Below are 10,240 nucleotides of genomic sequence, written 5' to 3'. Positions count from 1 at the left end.
GTTATATGCTAAGATAAAACAATTCTCGTTTGATATTGCTGTTATATGCTAAGATAAAACAATACTCGTTTGATATTGCTGTTATATGCTAAGATAAAACAATACTCGTTTGATATTGCTGTTATATGCTAAGATAAAACAATACTCATTCGTTGTATAAACCTGAGTTGTTGAGTTAGGTTATATTTCTATATTTTTATATTTTTGCATTTCTGACGGCCTGCCGTGTGGGTGTAAAGCCCCAATTTTGCAGGGCCATGCGACTTCCGGTTTGATAAAACCCACTACCAAGGGTATGGCCTTGACAAATAACAAACATTAAGACTAAACGGAATACCAACTCACGATTATAGGTTTCTCACACGCCCAAGTGACGCTATGGTATAACCTCTCATAAAGTGAACTCGTTCAGTTTTGAAGGTCACAACATCTGAAATCATGAACTAATGGAAGTATATGTTACGTCAATGAAACACCTATAATTTCGTATACACACCTGCACCCTGTATGATATACAGTGTATACAGTACAACTATGGGAATAAAACACATAGGTATATATTTGAGGCGACTTTCAATTTTGGGCGCGTGGTACATATGTATAGAATTCATCCACTGCACGTGGGTATAATTAGAGCCGTCAGCAGGGGTTCATCTATTGAAGCTGTATCCAATAGAAACTCGGAGACCACGGCGGACCCTTTGAAACGCATCCATAATGTGTGGGCAAGTTGATTGTATGTGCAATGTCATTGGGTTTAATAATCACAATTTACCAACCTCTATTTTACCTCAACAACAAACATGCAAACAATTAGATAAGGCAGCTTGGAAAGACGTCGACTCATTTGATTTGCATGAGTGACATTCATACTATTAAAGTATTTTTTCCCATTCAACTAAAGAATTTACTGTTTCATAGTCTGTTCGATCGGAATAATGGGTGTAGAAATTTATTCAAAAATCGGTATTGAAATTTTCTATAAAATTGTACAAGTGGACGTTTTTAGGTTGTCTGTTTTAAAACTTTGAGCAACTTTTCTATGAGAAACCTTCTCACAAATGCAAAGAAACATTCTGAATTATTCAATGGCAATAACAGGATTTATCTCTTAAGGTACAAACCAGACTTATCGCGATGGAAACGGGATTAACCTTTCGTTAGAGAGGCTTATTAAGACTCATAAGTCAAATCTATTAGGGTTATACTTCTAACACACAGTGTTATTGCCTCCTATATTAAAATTGATAGTGCACACAAAAAAGAATGACTCTACTTTCCCCTACTACAGATAATACTAATTACAATATTTATCGCATTCGGTAAAGTTATTCTAATCCAAGTCATCTTAATAGTTGTTATTGGGAGGTGAGTGTAAATTTTTTAACATAAAGTCGTCTTTCTAAATGACATAAAATTCAAAATATTGGTAATCTTCACTGATTTAATAGCCTTAAGTTTTGACAGTCATTATCTGTCGGGTTATATTACTGGAACTAATGTACGACCGAAGTTTTCAAAAACCAAAGTATTACAAAAAATATTAAATGTTTGGGAGATAGCAATTATTTAATTTTTTTATTCTTGCGTGAGGCTTGTCTCCATCTACTGTTACAATGAATTATAATTTAATATGTGCTATCTTGTGGAAACGTTGACTTTTATTTTACCTCACGAATGTCCCAGAGATATAGAAATCTGATCACGAAACTCCTTAGTCCGTGGAATACCTCAATCTTAATGGCTTCAATTTTATTCAACAGATTAAAAATGTAAATTCTTTCGTCACGGCAGATGTATGGTTTCTTCAATATTTGCCTGATAAGAAACATTTGCAGCCGGAAGGAAATCTGGAGGAACTAAAGCATAGAGCTTCACGGTACATTAACTATATACTCCCCGATCAAATGTTTTCTTTTCTGTTAATATTTGATGCTAAGCAGCAACTTCGAAAATTTCAGTAGAAAATCAATCGTCGTGTTCGCCTCGAGCCCAGAGCAGACGACAGTAAGCTTGGCTCGTGTAGCACGTGCGATTTGTGACAGCGCGTGGCGGACACGCTCTGATCAGTTGACTTGGACATTTAGCCGGAAGGCGCCAATTGCATAGGGACATATTGGTGTGGTAAGTACATTTTGGAATTTCTGGTGGAATATTTTGTGATTGTAACACTAACGACTTGTGAGATTTGGTCTACCTGGATATGAGGGGTGGAAGTTGCGCTTTACTGAAAAGCGTCGCTGTAAAAGACTAAATATTTCTTTTACGAGTGATGATTTGAAAGCGCATAAACATAATACTCCCTGTCTGGCGAGCTGTTTGTATCTCGCGAATTTTGTAATTGACATGATATTTGGGCGTTTGATACGAGTTATTTATTTCACTTCTTCGTTAGGATGATCTCATTCGCATTGCGTATCACCAAAGACTTCGAAGATTTTGACGACTACAATTAACAGTGATAGAGCAGTACGATACATTTATTACGTCTCGGAATACTATGTGTGATTAAGTCATTCTATAGTGTGTCTTGATTAAAAGTGAATGTTCGCTAGACGTGATTCGGCAGAGTGGTATATTGGGCGCTAGACTGATCAACGTCAGTTCTCTACATGTCGCTTTCGTTCAGAAGAGAAGTAACACAAAGTGTTCATTAGTATCTAAGGAAAGGTAGGTCTCTGCTTGAGTGGGGATGTAGGTTTGAGATGCGTGAGTCTGTGGGGTCTCGCAGCGGGAAGGATGCGATAGCAAGAGCTTGGGGGTTGATTAAAGTTGGGGGCCAAGAATACTTGTCTGATGCTGGAATTGCTGAACCAGCTGGTAACCATTTTTCGACTCGTCTAATGCAACACTTTAGCAGTGCAGAGAGCGAGAATGGGGATTTTAGAGAGGCGTAGTGAGTGTGTTGTGTGTAGGGAGAGGGGTGTGTTGTGTTTTGGGAGAGCCCCCTGTGCACTGTGTAGAGGGTGACAGTGGTTCTCTCTAGCTTGCGGGTGGTGAGGTGTGATGAGGGCCATGGAGAGAATGTGTATTGAGGGAAGATGTTTTTTAATGGGAGGTGGCATGTCGGGTGGAACCGAGTGGGATGGTAAGGTGAAAAGAGGGTTGGTTGTGGTCGGGGTGGAGAACGGGTGGGATGTCTCGGGGTAGAAATCTAGGGGTATAAGTATGGAGAGTTGGTTCTAAAGTGTGTGTCTGTGTGCGTGTATGTGTCACAGAGAGAGAAAAGATGAGCACCAAGGAGAGAGTTTTAAATGGTATGTCTCTTGGTGAGCCGAGAAGAGATCGAAGGTGTTGCAGGGAGGCCAGACTGGTCTTAGCATGTGTGAAGTCATTGTATCGAGGGAGAAGGTTCTTAGCCTCTGGTGTGGCGTCGGGGAGAGAGATAGCAGGGGCTGATCCGGGATTTTGGACAAGTGGGGTGCATATAAATCATAAAGTTCAAAGGTTAGGGGGATATACCCCTCATGACAAATATTTTCGGGGTATTGAGAGGGGGCACCCCTGGGATCCGCCCAAAGGGTTGTATTGAGGGGAGAGGATTCTTAGCCTCTAGTGTGATGTCGGAATGAGAACTAGTGGGACAAAGGGTTGTATTGAGTTGAGAGGATTCTTGGCCTTTAGTGCGTGTCGGAGTGGGAGCCAGTGGGACAAGGGGTTGTATTGAGAGGAGAGGATTCTTGGTCTTTGGTGTGATGTAAGGGGATGAGAGCCAAGGGGAGAAGGGTTGTATTGAGGGGAGAGGATTCTTAGCGCCTGGTGTGATGTAATGGAATGAGAGCAAGTGGGTGGAAAATATTCAAGGACTACGTTTTTGGGTGGAGACTGGCAGGTGAAAGGTTCCTTGCTGAGGTGTTTTTCTTTTCAGGAGACAGTTTATGAGGACATTTTAGAGATTGTTCGAGAAGGTCCCAAGTGTAAATGAGAGAAAAAAAATGTATGTGTGTCCATTGGATAGATAAGAGTGCTTTTTGTAGAAAGATATAGAGTTAACAGAAGGGCTCCCTATAACTAATGACCATATGGGTTTATCTTATCCATGTCCTTGTGAAATTAAATTAGTTGATTTGTCAAAGCTTGAGTATTCTGTACTATTTTTTAGTAAGAAAGGGTTTATTTTATATGTAAACTTTAACATACATACTGAAAAAATGTTATGGTTAAGAATATTTTTTAGGATATTTTTATATAATTTCGAACTCAGTTTTCAGTAAAAAAATATCCCCACCCCACCCACCCCAAATATTTCATAGATCCCTTTTTCTCATCATGATAGAAATAGGTTACTTTTGTGATACTGGTTTTGTGCATGGCATCATCAACAGTGTTATGCCTTGTAATTCAATATACCTTGTAAAGTAATTGCTTCTATAGCATATATGCCTTTGGGGCATATATGATATTGATTTCTAATATTTAAATATATTTAAGTATGTTTACTAATAGAGGTTCTGGTATATTTGAAACTTATTGTTCATGACCAATTGACCTGTGGCAGTGATACAACAGGAGTTTCAAACACATAGCCGAAGGATCTTGTAATGGAGGAACATTATTTTCTCTAATCAGTGACATCGAATCCATACAAGAATGAACCACTGTAGACTAACAACTAGTCTCTGAAATGACATATTTTACAGAAAAAAAGCTCATAGTGAAAAAAATAAAAAATAGTGAAAATGAGGCCTGAGACTTTCATTCAAGATGTGGAAATCAGGACTTGCCACATTTTCTAGACTTGCCTGGGATTTCTTGGATATATTTGCTTCAGTGTCTGTATGACAGACTAGAACCACTGCTGACTATTTAATACTATGTAAATGTTTCTCAATGACAGTAACGTTACAGAAGTAAATTCAACTCACTCACTGACTGCACCAGCTTTATCATACTTAAAAAAATAAAAGCAATACAAATTAAAACTTTTGGGTCACTTTTATTCACCTTTTGCAATTGCACTGCCATATAGTAAAATGTTTCTTTTAATGATGAACATCCACAAGACTGAAATAATTTAACAGTTGCTGCATCAGTGTAATTGAAATCAGTACTTAAATTTTGCAATGGTGGAGAAAGTTTAAGGTTTTGTTTGTTTTAATTGTCTCAAGTATCAGGCCCATGGTAGTAGATAATATTTTCTTCAGCCAGCTAAGCAGAGTAATGAATGTAAGTAATCCTGTGGTCTCAAATTACATCAGAATTGGCCTGACATGGCTGTTGGTATTTTTGGGTTTTCTTACCTTAGCACCTGATGTGACAGATGTAGGTGTGAATGTGTGTTTTGCACCATTGTATGTTACTAGACTTGTAATTAAATAGCACACCATGGTATATTTTTTGCCAATTAAGATGCAGAATCCCTGTCACAAATATAAGAAAGTATTCAAAAAATTTAAAAAATCTTAGACTCGTCTCAGAAAAGACTGAGGGCTGAAACTTGGTTAATAGGCTTTGAAGATATTATTTGTTCCTGGAGAATCTTATCACTGTCAGTTTGGAGAAGCATTACATGGATTTATCTGCACCTGTAGGCAGGTATTCTTCCCTTTCACTGCAGCAAATGGAAAGTAAAGAATCCCAATTCATGTTAAGAGTCAGTGGGGTAGCCTAGTGGTTAAAGCATTGACTTGTCGCCCCAAAGATCTGAGTTGATTCCCCACATGGGTACAATGTGTGAAGCCCATTTCTGGTGTTCCCCACCGTGATATTGCTGAAATATTGCTAAAAGGGGCATAAAACTAAACTCACTCACTCAATTCATGTTGATGTGGTTATGTTTTGGCTTTGAATAGGTGACCTGTACTTGTCTCATAACAAGATCACAAAGAGGGACTATCTTTAAATGCATCATTTTACATTAATGCATTGAATCCAATGTTATAGTTCTTCAAAGTAGACACAATTTATTGAAAACTTCTTCATTATGCACTAAAAGCAAACTTTCAAAACAGATCCATATGCCATTTTTTGAATAAAACCCCCAAATCTTTCCCTATTTTCGAGCTTGCTAATGGCTTTTTGTTTGAAATTCCAGATAAATCCATCAGTTTCTGTCATTGACCAAGACAATATTTGTAAAGCAAGAAATGAATGTTACTTTATCATTTTGTTTTATGATATTATATTTTCTGTAAGGAAAGATACAAATAGTTTGGTCTTTGTGTATCAAATGTCAAACAAGTTAAGAAACATGCACTCTTCAGTGTTAAATAAATTGAAAAAAAACTAAATCTATTAAATGTACTTTCGTACCCAGATTACTGAAAAGGAGGTGATTAGTTGGAGTTATGGTATGTCTGTTTGGAGGGATATTTTCTGAAGTGTAGTTCTAAAATGTCACATATCCAAATTTGAGTTTAATGTTTTGTATTAATGTGCTAATATTAAACAGTCTCTTTAAAGTAGGCCCTTTGATCCTTTGTGGAATATCATTCTAACCAAAGAACAACCCTTTAGTGTCAATGTGAAGGCATTTGCCATCTGTTGAGCTTCTTGTTGACTATTTTGTAGAAATTATCTCGAAGATGATCTCAAGAGATAACTGCATGGATAAAGCAGGGGTTCAATTGAACTGTTTGATGATGATTTATATTCTGTAGTGGTCACTGAGTGGTCAGTTTAAATAAGGGATATATGACATGGAATAAAGGATGCTGTATGGTAGCTTCAACCACCCCTGGGCCTGGTATGGCACCGAAGGCTGTAAGGAATATCGCTTACTCACAACTTGACTTGTCAGAAACAAGGGAGGGTTTATTGTAACGATGCCCATTTATCATTGATACCACAAGAGGAGCAGGGAAAAGGCATTTATCTCCTGTCCTGAGCGGCTGGAACAAGGGAGCATTCATTGTATTGATGTCCTTTCAGCATCGATACCACTGTGAAGGTCGTGGATAAGACATTATTTTTGGAATTGTGTTTCACTTGAGAGTTACGATACATTAATTACAGGTCGGGGACCAATGATTATCCATGGCGCTGGTCATTTGATCGTTGTAAACCAGTATGGACTTAAGAATTGTAATACTTTAAGAAAAGCTTGATCCATTGCCAACATCAAGTCAGGAATTTGTGATTCTGTTTGGAATCATGGCTTTTTATTAACCTCACAATGTTGTTGGAGAGGATTTGAGACCCATTAGTAGAAAACAACGATAAGAATGGATCTAAGACGATTCAGGGGATTTGTTTCAGCACAAGATTTTTGTAATCTTTTATCACAGCTTTTCATCATTGTCAGTTCGGGAAGCCTTTAAAGTTGTTTTTCATGAATCGCTGTTGAACATTTCAGTTCAAGGTTATACAGTAAATGAGACATCGCAAATACCAAACCAGTGATGAGTAACTTTATACAAGAACCTTTTCTGTCTTCTACAGCATTACTTGACTGATACAATATCGTAAGAAGAGAACGCACAAACGCTAATATTAGTCTGACCTTTGTTGGATAGCACAACAGGTTTATCATTGGCACTTCAAAGTACAGTGATACCATTTATCCCCAAGTCAAAAAGGTTTAGTACTTAACTTTCTTCATTAATTGTCTGTTATGCAGTTATTTTGACAGTAGGCGGATAACCCTTAAACCTACTCTTGTATACCATGGCATTGAGCAGTTATCTCAGATAACCCGTTGCCACCCATGTGCTTTTTCTCTGCTCTTTAACCCTTTGATGAGACTTACATTTACAAGAGCATTGTTAGAGAACAATGCCTGACATGTTGATGCATCTGGTGGAAGGGTGCTTGGTATTATTAACTGATACGACAAACATTTTACATGCATCACTAAACCCATTTTGAGCTGTATAGGTAAACAGCGGTTAGAATTTTTTGAAATACCATTGACACAAGCTATCAGTTGTTCATGAAACATTGTTTTGACATGTTGTGGAAAAAGTCATGTAGTTTGTTTCAGTTATGAAGCAAATTGATAAATTTGTATTTTTTAAGCTTCTGTTGAAGGATGCTGATCAAATAGCATTTTTCTGTTGATTTATGAATATGGTGATATTTTACCCAATGTTATACGACTGTTAAAAGAAAATTATTGATTTTTGTTTCAAAACCACTGCTTATAAATGTGATGTATTTTTGGGTCACAAAAAGTAACATGCCAATGTTCTGTTAATCAGCTCTGCATTATCTGACAGATGTACACGTTTTGAGTGATTGTGTGTTTTGCTTTGGTGTTATTTAGGCAAGGCAGAGCAGATGAATTTTAAGTAACTTACAAAGATTTCTTTATACAGTATGTGGGTTATTTGTTTTTTTGTTATTTTTCTGAGAAATTAATCTTTTGTCAAACAAAGGTCAAACAGCACTGTGATATATCTCTTTAAATTGGAAAATAATTTGAAGTTTTTCCTATGATATACATGAAATGTTCTTGGTTGAAGTTGAACTTACAATAAATTGATACAATAAAGTAATGTAATGAAAGTTTCATGAAGCTGTTTTTGTACCAATACAATTGGTTTAAAAACATCTGCAAGGCAACAAATAGTCTACATAGAATTTTAGAATATTGTGAGAAAAACTGATTTTTTTCAAAGCCTGTAGCTTTAAAACTAGATGTAATGGATTGGACTTTCATAACTGTGTCATCCAACATTTGGTCCCTTTTTAAAGGTTTGACATTTGTGATATACGTAACACTCTGGTATATGGAATATAATGGAAAGCAGAAATAGAAAACCCAAGTGTACTGCTGTTATGAGTGACAGGCACTACACAAAGCCTGTCTTCAGACCCCTTAAATGTTGCCAACCAGAGGGATGTTGGGATGGTCCCGAGATGAATCGGTAAGTGCATCAGGAAATGGAATGACAATTATACTGAAACGCTGAGTCTAGACACGACAAGCAGGCTGGTCAGAGTGGATGTGTTTATCAGAAACAACCAGGCCCTGGCTTTTGTCTTGTTGAAGGAACCTACCACACTGGGTACCAATGTCCACGTAAACCTGTTAGTGCCCATTGTCCTTCAGCTGTACAAATAAACATTTCTTTATCTTGAGGGACTTCAACTTGGAAGCTATTTTGGCAAAACTCTTCCTCAACTGAATGCTGGTTATTTATTGAGTCAGGGGATGGTTGAATGGTCTTAACTCATTGTCTTGATCAGTATCATGACACACTAAATTTATGGCTTTACGTCCTGGTTCAACTTGCCATCATGGAGTGATGTATATGTTTCGCCAAACATTGTAAAAAACTTCTGGCAAGATGTGAGTATACTGATCACATACCATTGTATACCTGTAGCTGTCAACTTCTAAAAGTGACCTTATTCTCTTTCACGGGAACATCAATCCGGAGTGTACCAACTGCCATTATTTCCGAGGAATGTTCAAACGTCAATCTACAAATAGACCAAAGCTCAGTACTTGATATCTTGAATGTGGTTGGCTTTGCTGCCCGTATTGTCTACCACATTTGATTATGGTGATAAGATAGCGCCATGTGATGTGCCATGGATTTACAATGTCTGTAGAAACAATCCTGCTTTTTTTAACCAATCCCTTTGAAAAGTTACAGTGATGAATCTTTTTCGCATAAATAGATGTCGGATACTTTTGACACGTGCAGAAGTCTTGTTTTGTCAGCAAACACCTCCGTACAACCACGGCAATCTTTAAAAAGTGTTTTTACAACTGTGACTTCTTTTGATACATAGCCTGTTTCTACAAAGCAGTCTAAGTCCTATGAGTAGACAGAACCCAGTCCTGTAATTGCAGCTCTAAGAAGGCTTTTTTCCCAGCAAGGCCCAACTTCTGATCTCAATTCCAATATGTCTGGTTGTCTGGCACAAGATAACTTTATACAGTGTGACCCCCTGATTTGTTGTAATTCTTTTGATTTAAATCTTTTTTTTTCTCTCATTGAAAGTAGTTTCAAGTACAAAACCACACTTTGCAGGGTTCTGTCCTTTATGTATACAAGGATGCTGTAATGGTGGGCATCAGTTTCAGATTTGCAGTGACGATTCTCAGTCTGGAAGATCCAAGCCCACTCACTGCTAACTGCTACTGAAGTGATTTACTTCGGTATCTTCCCATGAGACAGACCTCCCAAAAGACAGACTGCTTAAAACAACACATTTTATGGTTGGTTGCATAAGGCTTTAAGTCATGGGAAAATTAACTATTATGAAACATGTTTATACTGAATTTTATAAATACTATTTAACTTTCATCTTCAGTAATAAAAACATCCTGTTCTCCAGTTAAAAGCAA

The 10,240-nt window shown here is 37.4% G+C and overlaps 1 protein-coding gene across 1 annotated transcript in view; it reads left to right on the top strand.

Annotated features, from left to right (window-relative positions):
• Positions 1 to 2,037: 2,037 nt before the first annotated feature.
• The window catches only part of LOC124276604 (protocadherin-11 X-linked-like), a 116,892-nt gene continuing 108,689 nt past the window's right edge, over positions 2,038 to 10,240 (top strand). Inside the window, exon 1 of the mRNA XM_046712345.1 lies at positions 2,038 to 2,124. The gene's annotated coding sequence lies outside the window, so the exon portion shown is untranslated. The remainder of the gene's footprint in view (positions 2,125 to 10,240) is intronic.

The sequence above is a fragment of the Haliotis rubra genome, unplaced genomic scaffold (assembly GCF_003918875.1).
Source record: "Haliotis rubra isolate DU_JTF1 unplaced genomic scaffold, ASM391887v1 Scf1, whole genome shotgun sequence".
Lineage (NCBI taxonomy): Eukaryota > Metazoa > Mollusca > Gastropoda > Lepetellida > Haliotidae > Haliotis > Haliotis rubra.
The sequence above is the reverse complement of the archived record's forward strand: the minus strand, read 5'-3'. Positions and strand labels throughout refer to the sequence as shown.